At 32.2% G+C, this 22,203-nt stretch overlaps 3 pseudogenes; all 3 read left to right on the top strand.

Annotated features, from left to right (window-relative positions):
• Positions 1-11,807: 11,807 nt before the first annotated feature.
• Positions 11,808-13,091, top strand: LOC110632071 (probable carboxylesterase 5; annotated as a pseudogene).
• Positions 13,092-14,412: 1,321 nt separating this feature from the next.
• On the top strand, positions 14,413-16,710 carry LOC110632072 (WAT1-related protein At5g40240-like; annotated as a pseudogene).
• A 2,521-nt stretch (positions 16,711-19,231) lies between these two features.
• Positions 19,232-20,775, top strand: LOC110632073 (WAT1-related protein At3g28050-like; annotated as a pseudogene).
• Positions 20,776-22,203: the final 1,428 nt, after the last annotated feature.

Below are 22,203 nucleotides of genomic sequence, written 5' to 3' on the forward strand. Positions count from 1 at the left end.
GAAATATTTTCCTTAATTACCTAAGGTGATAAATTCTATCTTGACAATTAAATATCTCCACATAGTTCATACTATATCCAACAGCTGCCACATTCGTTATCTTTATATAAAATGACATGTGAGCTGTATCAAAATACAGTAATTCCTATATAAGATAACTTAATGTCTCAAGTCTAAGGATCATTTATACGACTGTCACATGAGTCTTTCCATAGACACAGGTAAACTTCTATATGGAATCCTCATGCGGGTCAGTTCAGTAAACTTGTCACCATAAGTACTTACACGTTGGCTCTAGGTATCTCACATACCTCAGCTTAATGAGAACTGCTGCTTCCTTTCATAAATAAAAGAATGCAACGTGTATTGGTCTCAACAGTTATATCAATGTCCAATCTTGATATAACATTGACCAAGAACATTTTTGGAACAACGCTATAATGCATTCAGAATCTCATAATTATAACAACATTATAATTTCCACTGCTATGCATATAAGTTTCATGGACTTTATCTTTATTAATTAATATTCATTAAAATTAAATGATAAAATTAAAGATAAAACAGCCTTTTATTAAGAATATAATATATATATATATATATATATATATATATATATATATATATACATGAATTAAGTGATCACACTTGCAATTAACACATTGGCTGCAGTGCACATACACTAACAATCTCCCACTTGAACTAAAGCCAATCACCCATGTATCTAATACCATAACCCTGCGGGTGGTGATCGTGTCTTTGTTGGGACAATGCCTTAGTAAGAGGATCTGCAAGATTTTCTTCAGTGTGGACCTTTTCTATTATTTCATCTTTTCGCTCAATGATCTCTCTGATCAAATGGAATCTCCTAAGTACATGTTTGGATCGTTGATGAGACCTTGGTTCCTTAGCTTGTGCTATGGTTCCATTGTTATCACAGTATAGAGTTACTGGATCAACAATGCTGGGAACCACACTAAGTTCAGTGATGAACTTTTTGATCCAAAACGACCTCTTTTCTTTGCCTCAGATGCAGAGATGTACTCAGCTTCAGTTGTAGAATCTGCTGTAGTTTCCTGTTTGGAACTTTTCCAACTCACAGCACCACCATTAAGTATGAAAATATAACCAGACTGGGATTTGCTATCATCTTTGTCAAATTGAAAGCTGGCATCGGAATACCCTTAAACTACCAGTTCACCATCTCCATAGACCAGAAACATATCTTTAGTCCTTCTCAAGTACTTAAGAATGTTCTTTACTGCTGTCCAGTGACGTTCACTTGGATTAGCTTGGTATCTACTAGTTATGCTTAAAGCATAAGATACATATGGTCTTGTACATAGCATCGCATACATGATAGATCCAATAGCTGAGGCATAAGGGATCCTATCCATTTTCTTTTTCTCAATCTGTGTCTTAGGACACATATCTTTGGAAAGAGAGATACCATGCGATATAGGCAAGAATCCTCGTTTTGATTCTTCCATGTTAAACCGTTTTAACACTTTGTCTATGTACACAGATTGTGACAGACCAAGGAGCCTTCTGGATCTATCTCTATAGATTTTAATTCCCAAAATATAGGCTGCCTCTCCCAAATCCTTCATGGAGAATTTCTTGGATAACCATATCTTTATAGATTGGAGTAATGGCACATCATTTCCTATTAATAATATGTCATCTACATATAAAATACGGAAAATGATTCCACTCCCACTAATCTTCTTGTAAACACAAGGTTCATCCACATTTTTAATGAAGTCAAACTCTTTGACTGTTTCATTAAAATGGATGTTCCAACTTCGTGAAGCTTGCTTTAGTCCATAAATGGACTTTTGAAGCTTACATACTTTGTTAGGAAATTCTTTGGATTTAAACCCCTTAGGTTGTGTCATGTACACATCCTCTTGCAAATTCCCATTTAGGAATGTGGTTTTGACATCCATTTGCCAAATTTCATAATCATGGTATGCAGCTATAGCAAGCAAAATCCTTATAGATTTTAGCATGGCTACTGGCGAGAAGGTTTCATCAAAGTTAATGCCTTACCTTTGCCTGTAACCTTTAGCAACCAGCCTGGCTTTATATGTTTGTACATTGCCATCCATATCAGTCTTTCTCTTAAAGACCCACTTGCACCCAATGGGTTTTATCCCTTCAAGTGGTTCAACCAATGCCCATACTTGGTTGATGTACATGGAATCCATCTCAAATTTCATGGCTTCAAGCCATTTCACGGAGTCAATGTCACACATTGCTTCCTGAAAGTTAGCAGGTTCTTCTGGTAAGAATGACATGTCATTATCAGCTTCTATTAAAAGATCCAATCTTGTAGGAGCATGACGTATTCTACTAGACTTTCAAAGTTCCTGTGTTATTTGAGTTTCAGGCTATGCATCTGATGCTACAGTCTCACTCATCGGTTCCATTTGGATGGTAATTTGTGGTTTTTGAATTTCTCCAGGATCTATTTTACTCCCACTGCTACCTTTGAGAACAAATTCCCTTTTAAGAAAGGTAGCATGCCTTGAGACAAACACTTTTTGCTCAGTTGGATGGTAGAAATAATATCCAATTGTTTGTTTTGGATATCTCACAAATTTGCATTTATCTGATTTAGAACCTAGCTTATGAGAAATTTAACGCTTCACATAAGCATCACATACCCAAATCTTTATATGTGACAGTGAAGGTCTCTTGCCCATCCGTATCTCATATGGTGTCTTTTCAATAGATTTGGATGGAACTCTATTCAGAAGGTATGCAGCAGTTTGTAAGGCATAGCCCCAAAAAGAAACTGGAAGGTCAACATTACTCATCATGGATCGCACCATATCTAATAGGGTTCGGTTCCTTCTTTCAGAAACACCATTATGTTGTGGCGTTCCAGGAGGTGTCAACTGGTGAAGAATCCCATTCTCCTTTAAATAATCTTGAAACTCCTGGCTTAAGTATTCTCCACCTCGATCAGATCAAGGTATTTTGATACTCTTTCCAATTTGTTTCTCCACTTCATTTCTGAATTCTTTGAACTTTTCAAAAGATTCGGATTTATATTTCATTAGATATACATGCCCATATCTAGAATGGTCATCAGTAAATATAATGAAATATGTGTATCCTCATATAGCATGAATAGTCATTGGCCCACATACATCTGAATGTATTATGCCCAACAATTCAGTAGATCTTTCACTCTTTCCAGTGAAGGGTGATTTGGTCATTTTTCCCATTAAGCAAGCTTCACATGTTTCATATGATTCATAATCAAAAGGATCAAAATATCCTTCCTTATGTAACTTTGTGATTCTTGTTTCATTTATATGACCTAATCTACAATGCCATAGATACGATGGATTTTGATTATTTGATTTTAATTTCTTGCTATTTATGCTAAGAATAGGCCTTTCAAGATCAAGTATATACAAACCATTTGCATATACACCAGATCCATAGAAAATATCATTATTATAAAGGGAACAACATTTGCCTTCAATAATAAATTTAAAACCATTCAGTGCTAGGCAAGATACATATATGATATTTCTAGTTAGTACTGGAACAAAATAACAGTTATCAAGTTCAAGCAAAAGGCCCGTAGGCAGAGACAAAATACATGTTCCTACGGCAAAGCAAAGAACCCTTGCTCCATTTCCAACCCGTAGGTCCATTTCACCTTTACAGAAGGTCTAGGTCTTCTTAGTTCCTACATATTATTACAAATATGAGATCCACATCCGGTATCTAATACCCAAGAACATAAATTTGACATAGATAAATTTATCTCAATCATAATCATACCTGAAGTAGAAGCTTCATTAAGCTTCTTCTCCTTCAGTGCAGCAAGATAATCAGCACAGTTCCTCCTCCAGTGACTTTCTTTGCCACAGTGATGGTAAGTACCTTTGTCCTTTTTAATGCCCCCAGTAGGCTTGAGTGCTTTAGGGAAAGTCCCTTTCTTCTTATTGTTCTTTTTCTTGGACCTTTTGGATTTGGTCTTAGAAGATTGAACCATAAGAACAGGGGACTTGCTCTTCTTAAGTTCCCCTTCAGCAGTAGTTAGCATCCCCAACAGTCCAGGTAATGTAGTTTCCAACTGATTCATGTTGAAGTTCATTATGAACTGTGAGAAGCTAGGAGGTAGAGACTGTAAGACCAAGTCAATACTTAACTCATGATCCATGACAAAACCCAATTGGCCTAATTTTTCAATATAGCCAATCATCTTCAGAACATGAACATTCACTTAAGATCCTTCTGTCATCTTACAGCGGAACAATTCCCTTGATACCTCATACCTTTCATTCCTGCATTTTGAATCAAACAACTCCTTGAGATGCAAAATGATCGTTCGAGAATCCATATTCTCATGCTGCCTTTGAAGTTCAGGAGACATGCTAGCCAACATCACACATGTGGCTTGCTTATCATCATCTGTATGACGAATGAACTCACTTAGTACCTCTTCAGGAGCATCAACATGAGGAATACTCGGTTTGGCGCTCAAGGACATATAGCCTCTTTTCTTGCTTGAGAACAATTCTCAAGTTTCTATACCAGTCCAAGAAATTTGGTCCAGTCTGTAACACCCCCGTTTGCATAGCCTGGTAGATTTCACTGTTCCAGTGACCGATGTTGATCCGAACAATTAAGGGGATTAGAACCACACTTAAGATAACTAGAGAAACCATAAACACAAATAATTAGTAATGTTCAATTAGTTAAGTATAAATAAGAAAAACAGAACATAAGAAGTTAAATGAGCTGAGAGTCACAGCGATGGGTGACCTCATCGGGAATGACTGTGAAGTCGTTTTAAACTCAAATTTCGAACCGTAAAAAGTGACGCTGCGGTCCTTAGGACCCTTATAAATACAGTGGGAAAAAGAAAATCACAAAAAAGAACTGTTAAGTTAGTCAAATAATTAGGTCAGGGAGTCGGAAGAAATATGGAACTATTTGCAAACCGGGATGAACCGGCGAGGGGCAATTTGGTCAATTGACCCCGAGAGCTTACTCCTGACCTAACTGTCAAATAAAATCGGAGAAAAGAAAATTTTCGAATCGAGAATTAAATTAAAGAACTAATAGAAAAAAAATAAAAAAAAAAGAAAGGAAAATCAAAAAGTAAAAGGTGATGACATCATGCATGATGTCATAAACAAATTAATTAAATTATTTATTAAATTGATTTGTGGTCTTCCATAAGCCAAGTTTATAAAATAAAAGAAAAGAAAAAAAAATGGTCATCTTCCCTCTTTCCCGTCCACACTCTTTCTCTCTCTCTTTTCTCCTTTGTTCCTCCATAGCCATGAAAAATCAAGCTTTTAAAGCTTGAATCAACCTCATAAATCCCACAAATTTCTTATGTAAATCTTATTGTTGGATCTTGACAAGCTTATTGAGAACAAAAAGAAAGAAGAAATTAGAAGAATTGGAGCTTTTGGAAAAACTTCAATTGAAGTAAGTTGATCCAACCTTTTCTTTAAGTAAAAATGTTTGAATTAGAGTAGAAATGGATAGAATAACATGAAAAATTGAGAAAATTATGTATGAGAACAAAGATGTAAATTTCATCCAACCATGGGATTGTGAAGTGTTGATGTGTTTTAGTTCAAGTAAATGTGTGTACAAGCCTAATTGAGCAAATAGATGTGATTGGCACACTTTGATTTGATGAATTTTAATAAATTAGAAATTAGGGTTTGAATGTTAGGGTTTGTTAACCAAAATTTAGAGAAATGAGTAAATGGCATGTTTGACCTAGTGTGAGGTGAAAAATGGTCAATAATGACGAAAGGAGATGTGTTTGAATTGTTGGAAGTGAAGCCAAATTCGGAGGTTGCATGGTCATCTTTGCTGACATGACCAAATAACTTTGAAGGATCAAAACGGAAATTTTACAAGTCCAATTGATATGCCACCAATTGGGGATGAAAATAGACATAAAATGACACAATTTTCATTAAGGAACCATGCCCAAAAACTGACCAAAACTTAGTGAACCAATTGACCAAAGTGAAATGAGAGCAGGCTGCCACTGCACAAACTGACCAATTGTTCATTTGGTCATAACTCGAGCTAGGAAGGTCAAATTGACCTGAAATTTTACCAACAATTAGATAAGAAATAGATCTAAAACTTTCATGGAGAACACCACCCCAAATTATGCCATTAACCTAGTCAAATTATTGAGCAAAGTTGAGTTATTGAACCTATAACTCTGCAGAATTGCCATTGAGCAATAAAGTTCCAATGGCTATAACTCTCTCTAGAAAACTCCGATTTAGGCGATTCTTGAACCGATGGAAACCTAAGACATAGTAGAACATTTCGTATGAAGGAAATTAGACCAAATTATGAACTTAACTCGATCAAATTACTGAATGAAGTTGGACCAAAAACCTGCCAGAACCATAGTTGCAGTATAAGCGATTACTGCGTGAGCGATGGCGTATTTTGGCTATAACTTGAGCTACAAAACTCCGATTGGGGTGATCCAAAAATGAGAATATACTTGAGACAATAAGGAACATTTTCTATGAAGGAAGTTTTGCCAAATTCCAACAGTAGATTGACCAATGGAACAGTGCAACTTCGGAGCACCAAAACCGAAAATTTGCAATTTTGCCAAAATGATCTAAGCTTGGAAAAAATGACCAAAACCAACAAGTTTAATGACCAAAATGTGGTATGTGGGTGAAGTTGGAGTTCCCATACCTATTAAGCCTTAGAAAGTCAACTATTTGACTTGAATAGTGCAGTGAATAGTAACCCAAAACACAAAATTTAAAGAACGTCGAATTTAGCACGTTAGAGCTAGGTAATTGTGAAGCTAAATTTATTTTGGATTTATGTTAAGTTCTAGTACTGAAACATTGTAAAATTGTGTGTTTCAGTTGAAAAGAATATCGGGAAGGAACCCGAGGAACCGAGTCGAGGCTAAGAGACGACTCGCTTGAGGTTTGTGCACAATAAACCCTATTTAAGCATTTTATCCTTGAAAAATTGATTTAGTACGCATTATGAATTTATGAACTTTTGTGTTGCCACCTTGTGACCAAATTGTAACTTTGGAAATTGATTTGATTTTTGTATGCAATATTTGAATGAAATATTTGAAATGGATTTTTGATTCACACTTAGCATGACAGTTACTTATTATTCCTCCTCCATTTATGGGGTTGAGATCATTTATTTTCCTCCCTCTCTGGCTTGCCAGTTGAGGTTGTAGATCGAATGAGTACTCATTAGCTAGCTAGCCACCTCCCTCATTGATTTCGATTAATGGGGTTGAGATTGCTTTGTCGTGGTGTACAACGCGGCATTGATCGGAAATTTTGTGTCATGGCTTAAGTTGTGTATGACTTGGCAACACTGTGTTTATGAAATTGTTTGATTAAACTGTGTTTAATAGATTATTTGACAAAATGGTGTTATTATGAACTTGGATATTTGTGAAATGTGATTGAGAAATATTTAAAGTATGTTTGGCAATGAATGATTTATTTATGGTATTTTAAATTTTTATTGTGCACCACTGAGTATTTTTATACTCAGCGATGGCTTATTTTCTTTATCATGAGATAAGAGCAAGGAAAAAGCGTGAGAATGAGTCACTCTTGAGTTGAAGATCACATCAAGCTTTTGTACGGGTATTATTTTATACCCTTGTAGATAATTTTGATGTAAATATGGAAATGTTGTATGTATCAATGTAGTTGAGCAGTTGTAAATAAATTGTAATAATATTTTTTTGGATTTTCTTCTGTAAATTTAATATTGGTGCTTATGAATTTCTCATTTTATGCTTGTGAATGGAGATATTAAATATTTTGAGATGAGAAATCTTGTTTTGTATTGTGAAATTATTTTGAAGTGTGTTGAACTGAGTTGGTTGAGTTATTGAAGGTTTGGAGTTATGAAATATTTTTAGAAGTGTTTTTTTTTAGGTAATTGAAGAACTGTTTACTCCAGTTTTCAAGCAGAACTCTGTCAAAATTTTTATAAAAAATGCGGCAAAATTTAAAATGGACAAAATTTTTACTAGTATTTAAGCTTGAATAAATGATTTTTAATTCTCACTAAAATGCTCACCACTTCCAAAATGTAAGAAAATCGTTTTAAAATCCCTTATAGGGTACTTAATGAGTTATCGGTAGGTGAAGTTCAGTAATTCATTAAGTATTCTACGGGATCATGTTATGCCTTACGGAGGGGTAAGGTGTGACACAGTCAACTTATTAGTATCCAGTATGCTACGTAGGGAATGGTTGTTACTCATGGTGATATTAGTGATCTACAAATGCAAAGATAAAAATTGTATTAATTTCATGTATATGATTTTCATTAACCAAATTAATATAAGGTCTTTAATATCCATTTGGTCTCCCACTATTTTACTCAAATTAATAGCCCTCACCATTAATTCGGGAAATTTAACACATTAATTTCCTTAGTGGGCTAGGACCCCATTTAATTTTATTTGACCTTGAGTGTGCTCAACAAATCAAAAAAAATTAAATTAGGTAGATAACTATTTATCAATCACATCTCTATGTAACTCCTAGATCAGTTAGGTGACAACTATTTGTCTAAACATAATTTTATGTTTCTCCAAACTATGCCTCTGATTCTACATGATCATGAGTGTGCTCATCCAAATCATGTAAATCAGTTAAGTAAAACCCATTGTTCACAAATATCTAATATTTTATAGCCATAAACATGTTCGAGGGAAAAGCAACCTTGAGTGTGCTCAACAAGTTAACTTTAATATAGAACTCAGATTTATACTATAACAATGGAAGGCATCATGTTCATAACATGTACTTAATATTTGAATGAGGGATTTTGGGTCTATGCCAATTTTTAGGTCTCATTAATTAACATGCTAGCAATATCATACATCACATATATATAACATACACCCTTAGCATGCATTTCTAATTGGATGATTATGGACTTTACTAAATAATTTTCTCGAGCCATTTGAGAAAATTATAGGGACAAAAACCTAGGTAGTAGCATTGTAGGACTTCACAAGTCTTCTTAGCAACTCCTTGAAGTATATTCATCAGCTCCTCTTTCTGCTTACATTCATAAATAATTTGTTATCTACTCTTTCTAAAAACTTTATAACGTTTACATATTTCAGAAATTGAAACCTCGAGTTACATTTGAGGGGAGTAAGATGAGAAAAGAATTTACAACACAGAATATAAGAGAAGGCAGGGAACACAGTCCCTATTTATGAATATGCAGACATTCAACCATATAAAGAGCAATTGCATTGGTCTTTAGTCCATAACCATCCATCATGCATTATAATCAAATTAAAATGCATAAATAAATTTAATCATCCTTATTGTTGTTGTTGGTTTCATGTGTAATTTAAATAATAATTCTAACAATTAGAAATATTAAATCAAAAAATATATATAATGTTCCTCCCACTAAATAATTCTATTTAATTGTCTTGGAAACAATTTCCTTTAATTAATAAGTAATTTAATCACAATTAAATACCTATTAATTTAACAAAACAATTAAATTAAATTTTATACTACCCAATGCAATATATAATTTAGAAACAATTTTCTAATATTATATATATATATGAGTTAAACAATTTAATTCAATATCTAATCTAATTAGATAATTAAAATCTAAAACAATTTTAGACGCTACATAATTTGCCATCAATTTTAGAAAACACATTTCCAAAATTGATATTGAATTAAACAATTTAATTCAATAAATTCCTTTATTTCAAACGCCCTAAATTAATTTTAGAAACTAATTTCCAAAATTAATATTAAATTAAACAATTTTAATTTATCTTCCAATTGAACTAAAATAAAATCATAATTTTATTTATTTAAAAAAAAGTAGAATTAATTTTAATAAAATAATATTATGTAATTATTAATTTTAGTCAATAGGAAATTCAAGGGCAAAACTGGAATAAGGAAATCTTAATGGCATAATTGCAAATTCTGCCAAAACAAGAACCTATTGACAGCCACATGACCGGTGGCAATTTTGTAAATAATAGCAGTGGCAGTTTTGCAATTACAAGCAAAATTAATGGCAGTATTACACAGTGGCAAAACTGTAAATATCATGAAACAGAGTGGCAGCTAACTGCTCCTTTCTCCTTCCTCGTCCAGTCTGGTTTTCCAAAAAACCAGCAGCCCACACTTAAAACCACCAAGTGCAACAGGTTCAGCAGCCATCTCCACGGCTGTTTCCGGCCGCAGGAGCGTCGTTGACACTGCCAGAACTAGCATCAAGCTGCCATTCTCCTGTCGCACAACCAACAGCTTCGCATGGCTTTGACAGCCATAAATCTGCTGCATTTGAGGCGGCTGGACGACGCATCGCCACCATGAAGACCACCGGACGTCCAACATGCATTCCGAATGGTCCTTTGGCGGAGCCAATCTCCAGCAAACGAGCTTCCTTGCTCGATCTGGAAGACCCTCAAATGGGTTTCCAAAAAAAAAAAAATCCCAAATTTTTCCTTCCTTTTTTTTATTATAGATTAAAATCTATAAGAAACAAAACCCAAATCTTCAAAATTTTCAGATCCAAATTTGAGCAGAGGAACAATATATAATCACATGAATTTAATACTCAAACTAACACCAACAACAATAAACCATTCCATAATTAATTAAAATGGATCTGATACCACTGTTAGGAAGCATTAATTCTCAATTAAACAAGATCAACTTTAACTAAGTATGGAATGGTGATAATTAAAATAAAATTATTTATTAAATTACCTCAAACAGCTTATGAAATTTTCTGACTACCGGATCGGGTTGTAGCAAACCACCAGCCGTCCAGATGTCTGGCCTCTGATGGTATCCACACAGACCGGTTGTGAGGAAATTCTCCAAGACACTCTTAGAGAATATATTGGGAGTTTTTATGAGTGCTAGCTCTTTTCTCACTTGTATAGAATGGAAGACAAGCTTCCCTATTTATAGGGAACAACCCCTTTTAATTATAAATTTAACCCTTTAAATTTGTTAATTATAAATTGACCCCTTATAGGAATTATAATTCACATAATTAATTCCTATAATTTTAGAAACTTTAAATTAAGTCTATACTTAATTAATAGAACATTAAGCAGTGTAAATTAAATTTATACTTCAGTCCTTAAGTCTCTAGAATTATTTTTATCAAGTCCAACTTGATAATCCAATTTAATTCCTCACTTACAGTCTTTATGTGTGTGACCCATTAGGTTCCTAATATATTGGCAACAAATAAAATTAATACTTTAATTTTATCATCAATTCATAATTGATTAATTATATTTGTAGATCATTATTGACATTTAGCAATGTGTAACGACTACCCAAATATTAGAACTTGTCAATGTGGCTTGACTAACCTTTCTATGATCAGTCTGTCAGTGTAATTAATATCCCTTCAACATAATATTTCGATTTATACATTGATGCATGGAATGTGTCTGCTATATATAAATCATTTCTGTCCTCCCAGTATGATTGATTAATTAAATAAAATCTCAATCTTATTTTACCTTGCGCTTGGATTTAAAAATCCATACTGGCCAAGAACAATTGAAATATTTTCCTTAATTACCTAAGGTGATGAATTCTATCTTAACAATTAAATATCTCCACATAGTTCATACTATATCCAACAGCTGCCACATTCGTTATCTTTATATAAAATGACATGTGAGCAGTATCAAAATACAGTAATTCCTATATAAGATAACTTAATGTTTCAAATCTAAAGATCATTTGCACGACTGTTACATGAGTCTTTCTATAGACACAGGTAAACATCCATATGGAATCCTAATGCGGGTCAGTTCAGTAAACTTGTCACCACAAGTACTTACACGTTGGTTCTAGGTATTTTACATACCTCAGCTTAATGAGAACTGCTGCTTCCTTTCATAAAAGAAAGAATGCAACGTGTATTGGTTTCAACAGTTTTATCAATGTCCAATCTTGATGTAACATTGACCAAGAACATTTTTGAAACAATGCTATAATATAGTCAGAATCTCATAATTATAACAATATTATAATTTTTACTGTTATGCATATAAGTCCCATGTATTTTATCTTTATTAATTAATATTTATTAAAATTAAATGATAAAATTAAAGATAAAGCAATCTTTTATTAAGAATAAATTATATATATATACATAAATTAAGTAATCACACTTGCAATTAACACAGCACATACATTAACACCTGCCACTGGAGTCCAATCCAAAGATGTCACTATCTCAACGGAACCCCTCGTCTCCGCCCGTATTTTCTTACCCAGACTCCAAAATCCTAATCAGAAACTCCCTCTCTTATTTTACATTCATGATGGTGGTTTCTCCATGCTGTCTGCCATTTCCCCCGTCTACCACAATCACTGCGCTGCTCTATCTGCTGAGGCTAACGTCCTCGTCGTCTCTGTGGCGTACGGTCTCTTCCCAACCCGACCATACCAGCATGCTATGAAGATTCGTGGGCAGCGCTTCAATGGGTGGCGTCTCATGTAAATCGGAATGGTCCCGGGCAGTGGTTGAATGATCATGCTAATTTTGGGAAAGTTTTTATTGGTGGGGATAGTGCAGGGGGTAACATATCGCACACTTTGTCGTTTCTCGTCGGGTCAACCCAATACACGCCGGAGTGAAGGTGGTTGGGGTGATTTTGGTACATCCATATTTTGGTGGTACTGAAGATGATGAAATGTGGCTGTACATGTGTCCAGATAATAGAGGTTTGGATGATCCTAGGATCAACACGCCTGTGGAGGATATTGCAAGGCTTGGGTGTGAGAAGGCGCTGATTTTTTTAGCCGAGAAAGACCATTTGAACAGTGTGGGCAAGAACTACTGTGAGAAGTTGAAGAAGAGTGAATGGAAAGGAAGTTTTGAACTTGTTGAGAATGAAAAGGAAGAAAACTGCTTCCATTTGCATAATCCCGACCATGACAAGGCTTTGGAGTTGAAGAGAAAGTTTGTTTCCTTTCTAAAACAGGAGTAATTTCCATGAGGCTATGTATAATCTTGGTAACCTATAAATTTCACTAAATAAAACATGGCTTGGCCTTGGTGTATGATTGATTGAATTCATCTTTAATATTAATTTTTTGTCATGATTGCTGTGTATTACTAGTTCCTTAAGTGATCATATCCAGCAGTTGCATTGAACATGAAAGTTTCGCTTCAGGCAAACAAATTTCATGAATTTCAATTTTCCGTTGCAATCATATATCAATTCAAATCTTTTTATAAAGCAAAATGTGACATAAGCTTTCCTTAATCAATAAAGAGAGGCGTGGTCCGCCATACTTAGAAGATGGGTCTTGCTAGTTTGAAGCAATAGTATCACATGCCGTTGATACTTTTGCCAAAAACTCTAAAATCTCTCTATTTTTCTAATTTGATCGGTTGTCTTAGAGCACATCTCTCCAATTAACTAAGTTGTTTTGTTTTGGTGGGGCACATCTCTCCAACATTATTGATTGATTTTCTGGTGCATTTTTCCATTAGCAAAATTTCTTTCTTCAAAATAGAAATTCTTCTCTCTATGTCTCCAAGCATTTTGGGCGGATTTGTCTTTTTGGAGCAATCATGTAGCCAACTATTCTTGACCGAATTATTCTCGAAGCAATTCTCCTCTTGGGGGCTATCATAGTCTCGCTTAGTTGCAGCTAATTCATCTTTAGACATGGGAGGCGCTGGAAGTGAAACACTTGCAGCCATACTTAACAAGAAGAACAAATTTTAATAATGTCTCTCAAGATCAATAAAATATTGATATCATTTGTTGGATTTGAAAGAAGAAAAACTAAGAAAATTGAAAGAGATTTCAGTTAGAACTTTGATTCATTTCTTACTTTTCTCCCATCACATTACTTTCAGCAATACAAAACTTTTTATAGAGCAAAATATGACATGAGTTCTGCCAAATCAACTAAGAAAGGAGTAGTCCACCATATATAGAAGATTGGTCTTATAAGTTTAAACATAACATATCTACTTTTGCACCAACATTTCGAATTTGAATTCAAATTAAATACATAAACTAAATTCTTAGAACTTCTAAAAATTTAGAGTTGGAAGTAATAGTATCACATGATTCAACAATTTATAGAATGTGCCAAATAGTTGCATAATTAATCTTCCCATAATCTGAAATTATATAAATAGCTACCTGCTAAAATCATCATGCTTGCCCCGTATGGATGCTGAGCTGTGGATACCTATGTGCTTACATGTAGTTGTGTAGTGTGGCTTCTCTTATCATTTGAGGAGAAGATTGTGACGTGAAAAGTAGTTATAAAGAACTTTTCATGATGGAAGTTTTGCTTTCAACCAGCACACTTAAGACTTCAACAGTACTTTTCACTTCTCATTCTGCCTCTTCCTCTTTTCCATTTTTGTAAAATTTCTAATTCTTTAGGGGAAAAAGAGCAAAAGACCAAAGATTCGCTATTTTACTCAAGTCAAGAGGACAACACATTGTAATCTTTTCTAGGGCCATTTGTAAAAGACTCGTTACGCACCCAAAAAAACAAAAGTCTACCCAAGTGGTTGTGACAGTATAACAAATTGAAACAATAGGCCACTTCACAAGTTAGGGAAGAAATTTCTATGCAAGAGATGGGATTAACAATATGCAGTATGGGGGCCTTCCTGCCCTTTGTTAGGATGATGGTTGCTATGCTGGCTCAAGTTAGCACAATGGTAGAAACCAAAGTAGCTCTGTCTCAAGGTTTGAACAAATATGTTATTATTGTTTATTCTGATGCTATCTCTGCTCTTGTTCTTCTTCCCTGTTCCCTCGTAATCCACAGGTATTCACATCTTTATAACTGTTCTTCCTTGCTATAATTTTCCTTCCCTGTTTATTCTGTAGAATTGGGCCTAAAATTTCTTGTAATTGGCAGATCAAACCGGACTCCACTCACCTTCTCCTTGCTTTTCAACTTCTTCTTGCTTTCAGTGTTTGGGTATTTAATAATGTGCTTCTCTCTCTTTTGGTTTAAAGAAATAAAATTGCCTGGCTTAAATTCTTGAGCGACAGGTTCTATATGTTTCTGAAAAGAAAGGTTTGCATATTTATTTTTCGGTTTCTTTTGCATGCAGGTGTTCTGCCCAGATTTTTGGATATGTTGGTTTACAGTACAGTTCTCCTACACTAGGGACGGCCATGCTCAGTCTTATTCCAGCTTTTACCTTCATACTTGCCATCATTTTGAGGTTATTCTTTCTTGTCAATTTTGTTTAAAAGAAGGGTTTTATTGAAGGAGGATATTTTTTTCAAATTGTATGACATTTTTCGTGCTTTTTAAGGTAGTTATAGAAAGAAATTTTTTATGCATTCTTTACTATTTGCTTTCCTGACAACCAGCATTGTTTGAAATTGGTGATTCAGGTTGGAAAAACTAGATTGCAGAAGTAAAATCGGCATTGCTAAATCATTGGGAACCATAATATCAATTGGTGGGGCAGTTGTTGTGACATTTTACAAAGGCCCAACACTCTTCAGTAGACATTCACATATTATCGGAGAACCTCTTCAACTACTTCATTCACCGCAACTGTTGTGGATAATTGGATCATTTTTTCTTGCAGCTGAAGCTTTCTTGGATTCAGCATGGTATATTTTGCAGGTTCGGTATATTACCCTTTTCATGAAGATGAAAGATCCACTACAATGCAGATAACTCGTTTTTTTTTTTTTTTTTTTTTTTTTTTTTGCAGACTTTTATCGTTAAGAAGTTCCCAGCAGTGCTTATCATAATTGGTTATCTCCGCTTCTTCAATACCATTTTGTCTTCAATTTTGCTTTAATTGTAGTTAAAGACACGAGTGCTTGGAAGTTAAAGCTTAATATGTGGTTGGTTGCATCATACACAGTACGTAGATAGCCAGACTTATCTTTTATTTTGGATAAGAACTTCGAACACTGTTGTAAGTTTAGAACTTTAAGAGAGTTGATCCCCTGGAATACTTATTACACAAGTTGCTATGTCCCCAAAAGTCTATGTAGCCATTGAGTGGTAAAGAATGAAATGAGATTAGATATTTGTCTCCCTTATACCTCCCTTGGAACAATTATACCTCCTTGTATTTATGAGTCTTTAAGATTTCACAGGCAATGCTTTGTAACACGCAGGCAGTTACTGGTCTTGCATTTCGTATCAGCTTGGTTGCATGGTGCCTAAACAGAACTGGACCTCTCTATGTCTCCATGTTCAAGCCTTTGGCAATTATCTTTGCAGTTATTATGGATGCCATTTTTTTAGGAGATGCACTTTCTCTTGGAAGGTTTAATTTATTAAATTCCTCTCCATCATTAACATCAGCTCCAGTGTAATTCATGTCATTATTTACAAGCTGCAAGATTAATGAATCTTAGGAAAATTACAAATCATGTACTTCGCTATCCTGAATAGAAGTTAAACATGTTTTTGAGCCAATGCAATCCAATACAATTAGTTCTCAAAATCTTGCAGCTTAATTGGAGCAATAATTATTATGACTGGATTTTATGCTGTGCTGTGGGGAAAAGCTGAAGAGGAGACGACAAGTGAGGTCAATGGGGCAGGGAGTTCTGAGTCATTCAGTAACAATGTCCCTCTGCTCCGGAGCAGAGCTGAAGGGGTATAAGATTCCATAGTTATATATTCATAAACATTTAGCTGATTCTATCTGTGTACTGTAACTGTATCTGATAAATTTTTCTATAAATGAAGAGTTGATTAAATGAAATTGTAAAATTTTCACTAGTCCTGCTTGGTGAGAATACGTCTCAGCTATTGAAGTTTGAATAAGCCAAAATGTGGATGATATGATATTTACAGAACAGGTCTTTAAGAATATATTAGTAAACTAATTGTTATATTAAGATGTAGTCAGATTCATGATTTTGTTGAAAAAGGCTTAATTGCTCCCCCTTCAGTGTTCCAATATAATTGAGAGTTTGCGCTGAAAGTAACAATTGTTACCTGAGATTTGTTGAAGAAGAGTGTGGCTATTGGCCGGGATCAATAATTCAATGAAGAAATCTTGAACCGAAATGGTCAAAGAACAGTTCAATCAGAGAATTATGACAGTTCTGGTTGTAGTCGTTAAGATGACGCCCGAAAAAATTATTGCCATTGATTGTGTTTTGTCAGCCGTAGTGCTAAAGGAGACTGAAAGCTGACACTAGAGAAGAAAAGAAATTGCAACCAGCCAATAAAAGGAGCGCCTACCAAGTGTCAGGTCTCATAAGGGCCTGTTTGGTCACTGTTAATCGATGGCCGATATTAAAAACCGATAACTAATTATAACTAATTTATAAATATTTAATAAAATTATATTTAATTATTATTATTATTAAAAAAATATATTATATAATTTATTTTATTATTAAAGTAAATATAATATTATAAATTTATTATATTATATTATTTATTATATTATTAAATTAAATATATAATTATTAATTTAATATATTACATCATTTATTATATTATTAAAATAAATATATAATTACTAATTTATTATATTATATTATTTATTTTATTATTGAAATAAAAAAAATAATTAAATAACTTTAAAAATATAATTATAAAATAATAAAGTAATTATTATTATTAGTAAAGAAAAAATTTATAATTAATTTAAAATTTTTAGATATAAAAAAACATATTTTTTATAATAAATAAATATTTATATTTTATATTATTAATAAAAAAATATTTTAATAAAATTATATTGTATTAATTAAGATATTAAAATTATAAATAAAAAATTAATAATATTAATTTTTAAATTAAATACAAAATAATAATATAATCTAAATAAAAAATAAAATAAAATTAATTATTAATTAAAAAAACAGTTTAAAAAATAAAATTAATATAAATTATAATTAATAAATATAATATCAATTACACATTAATTATTAATTTTATTTTTTTAATTTATTAAATATTTTAATTTATTTATTTAAATATTTATAAATTATTAGCTAGATGAATCAAACACCTCTTAAAAGATAAGTCTCATTTTTCATTTCAACGTCATCAACAATACAAAAGCTTTATTGGCTAGCAGGGGCTCAGCAAGTGGTTCCCTAGGATGGTCCATGGTCCTGCAAGAACAGCCATATAGGGAAAGCTAATTGGCTGTCATTAAATAAAAGAATTTATTTGATCGTTTGCTTTTTTTCTTGAGCGGATGATAGATTATTTAATGGAAAATTTATAATTTGACCCTAAATTTTTTATATTATATTTTAATTTTTAAAATTTAAAAAATTAATGATTTAATTTTAAAATTTTATATCATATTATATTTTTATTTTTTAAAAATTAATTATTTAATCTTTAAATTTTATATTATATTATATTTTAATATTTATAATTTTAATTTAATTTTTTTTATTAAAATTATTATAAACATTAAAATATAGATTAAATTTTTTTATATATTATAATTAAAGGATTAAATAATTTATTTTTTAAAATTTAATAATTAAAATAAAATATAATGTAAAATTTAAAAATTAAATAATTAATTTTTTAAAATTTAAAAATTAAAATATAATACATAAAACTCAAAAATTAAATTATAAATTTCCCTTGTTTGAAATCATCTATTGATGAAAATTTAGAATAAATTTAGTTTATCGTGAATTATATTCACAAACGCACCATTTTATGTCGATTGAAGAAAAATAAAGGACATGACAGGATAAATAAAGTTGCTATTATCACTCTTTCACCAATATACAATCAAATTAATCTGTGCCATTGTACCTATCAGGTTTTAACTCTTCCTTTTCTTAATAAATAAAATTGAAAATTTTTGGAACGCAGGTGAAGTATTGTCAAAGTGGTCAGCAGAATTAACCAAACACAGCAGTATGTCAACTAGCTCAGGTTCATATACCTACGCTCTAATTGTTGTCTGCGATTACTTGTCCTTCTCAAGAAAATAGTTATATATATGAATGATGTGCAACTCAAGCTTATCATGAAAATAGGTTTTCCTTTTCTTTTAAGTTGAGAGGATGAAAACTAGAAACTTACCTCATATGAGTAATATAACTTTGGCGATTAAATTAAATAAAATGTACCAAACAAATGAAAATATCGGAATCCATATATAAGTTGTGTTTGGCATTGTTTCGTTTGAATTTATCAAAGATAATGTTGTTACTTTGAAGATGGAGGATCCCATCTCACGGAATAACTGTATTCTTGTCAAACTCCATGAAAGCTATAGGCCAGCCCCTCCCACTTTCTTACCATTTAATTCCCCATCACCATGAAATTCCAATACTTGGCTTGGCTCTAACCTACTTAATGCTTTGTACAACAATTCCAAATAATTTCATAATCATTCTTTCCAAAAATCATAATCAATTAGTACTTTTTTATTATAAATTTTATATTTTATTTTTATTATTTTAATTTATTCAATTTATATAATTATATTTTGTTTACTATGTTTTTCCAATCACTACCGTTAAAATATTATTCACTATAATATATAATTTACTATATAGAAGATTTTTATTTTATATTAAATTTTTGTATAGCTTCAATCGGAGCTAATTACACTAAAAAAATGGTGATTTAATTAATTAATTTTTTGTAATTATTATGATGCTATATTAATCACAGTAACTAATTACATAAAAAAATTTATTATTTTTGTATTACATTTATTGAGAATCCTGTGCACCATTTGAAGTCGGTGGTTTAATTAGCTAGGCTGGAAAAACTAGACTGCAAAAGCAAAAGCAGCAATGCAAAATCATTGGGAACCATAGTCTCAATTGCTGGGGCATTTGTTGCCACATTCCACAAAGGCCCAACACTTTTCAGCGGTAATCCTCATCAGCTACTTGGATCTCCATTGGAGGGCTTTCCTTTGCAGCTTAAGCTTTCATGGATTCATCACTGTATATTATACAGGTTTCGTCAGTTAATTGCCCATTCATAAATTAATTATACGAAAGAATAATTAAAGAAAATAATGTGTGTGTGTGTGTGTATATATATATATATATAGGAAGTTCCCAGCAGTGCTTAAAGTAATGTGTATCAACTTTGTTTTTGAGACCATTTTGACTACAATTTTTGGTTTGATTGTCGTTGAAGAGGCTAGCGCTTGGAAATTAAGATCCGATGTGGGGTTGCTTGCCATTTTTTATCAAGTAAGTTGATAGGCAGACCTATCTATCTTTCAAAAACGTTAAAGAACAAACTCTGATATGCTCATAATTTTAAATCAAATCCCAACAAAAATAATAATAGATTCTTATATGTGTATGTGAGTTTTAATATGGGTAATTAGTATGGTTGAAAATTTTAATGTTATGTAAAATGCAGGGAATTATTGGGCGTGCTATTCGTATAAGCTTAATTGCATAGTGCGTGAAAAAGGCTGGACCTGTGTATGTTTCCATGTTCATACCTTTGGCTATAGTCTTTGCTGTTATTTCAGATGTCATCTTTCTCAGAGATTTACAGTCTCTAGGAAGGTTAGTATAATTCATTTTCCAAATTTTCAAATTTATTTATAGCCATCCTGAATTCTTGATTTCCAGAATTTTATTTTTTAAATTCTTGCAGCTATATTGGAGCAATTGTTATCGTTACTGGATTTTACGTGGTACCGTGGGGAAAGGCTAAGGAGCAGAAAACAAGTGAGGACAACGGCAAGTCCCCTGTGTTGCCCAATAAAATTGATGAAGATGTATAGACTTTGTAAAAACAACTGTGAATGTATTATATTTTCCTTTTTTTTTTTTTTTTTTTTATAGAACGGGAGGCAAGTAAATACTTTATGATTCTAATAGGAAGTATTTACCTATTATATTTACACATTTAAAAAATTACAATATATATATATATATATAGTTTACATAAAAATAATTTATTTATTTATTAATCATTTCTAAGCCTAAGAATTAATTAAATTAATTTTATTTTATTAATTTAATTAATTTATAGCCTAAGATAATTATTAAATAAATATCTGATAGTTAGTGGATATTTATACGAGAGAAATAAGTTGATAGTAGTTCCAAAGAGTGGATAGGTAATTACTGATAATTATAAAAGGTGACAAGATGTCTTTCAAAATCTTCCAGATACCTGCAAGAAGAGTTACGAAAATCAAATATATAGCAACCTGAAAAGCCTCTCCACATCAAATAATAATAACTTAACCAGACTCTAGTAGTCTATATATTTTTAATTTTATTTGTCTTTTAATTTTTCAAAATTTTTGTATTTAATTTTAAGTAATGTACTTTTTTTAAGTAATTAAAGCATTCAATTTCAATTAACTTACCTTTATTTACTTGTTATTTATGAGATTGACGAAATTGCGTATAATAGAATCAGCTTCTATAGTTTTTATCTTAGAAATTAAAGTGTAATTCCAAATAATATACTAAGTATCTGATACATTCACACAATTATAAGCTGTGAGACAACTAAATTACTTTCAAAAAAGAAATATATATATATATATATACACATACACGCAGAGTTTTTGGATTTGGGTTTAGATTTATAATTTTTTTTTTTTAATACTGAAAATAATTACGACCTGAATTCTAATTTTATTGGCTTTAAGAAAATATAACAAGGGGGAGACAAATGCAGAAGGTAAGCCAAGAAATTGAATGTCGTGGCCCATTGACCTCGTGGGTCTGTTTGAATCCGGACCTCAGTCTTTAACGAGCTCCTTTCCCTTCTTCATTACACGAAACATATATATATATATATATAATAATGAATTTTGGCCATCCCCCACCATGTGGTGGTAATAGGCCTCATTGATGTATTTGAGTAGTCATGCTTGAGATTGCAAATGCAAACCTCAAGTCCTCAACCACGGGTGGGGGAAAAAGGAATTAAGAAAAATACTCCTTAAATGTGCTTAGTAGATTGTTAAAAAAATTAAGAATTAAATATCATCTTTATAAATTTTAATATTTAAAAAAGATAATTATTAACTTAGACCCTTCAAGATAAAAAGTTAATTTATTTTCTTTTAAGCATGCAAACAATATGAATGAGAATTAAAAGTTAGAAGAGTAATTACCCTTATTACGAACCCTGACCATTAATGTGTATCGTTTAGGTGTCAAAAACTATGCAGTAGAGGATAATATGTTGA

This window comes from Hevea brasiliensis, chromosome 9, assembly GCF_030052815.1.
Source record: "Hevea brasiliensis isolate MT/VB/25A 57/8 chromosome 9, ASM3005281v1, whole genome shotgun sequence".
Lineage (NCBI taxonomy): Eukaryota > Viridiplantae > Streptophyta > Magnoliopsida > Malpighiales > Euphorbiaceae > Hevea > Hevea brasiliensis.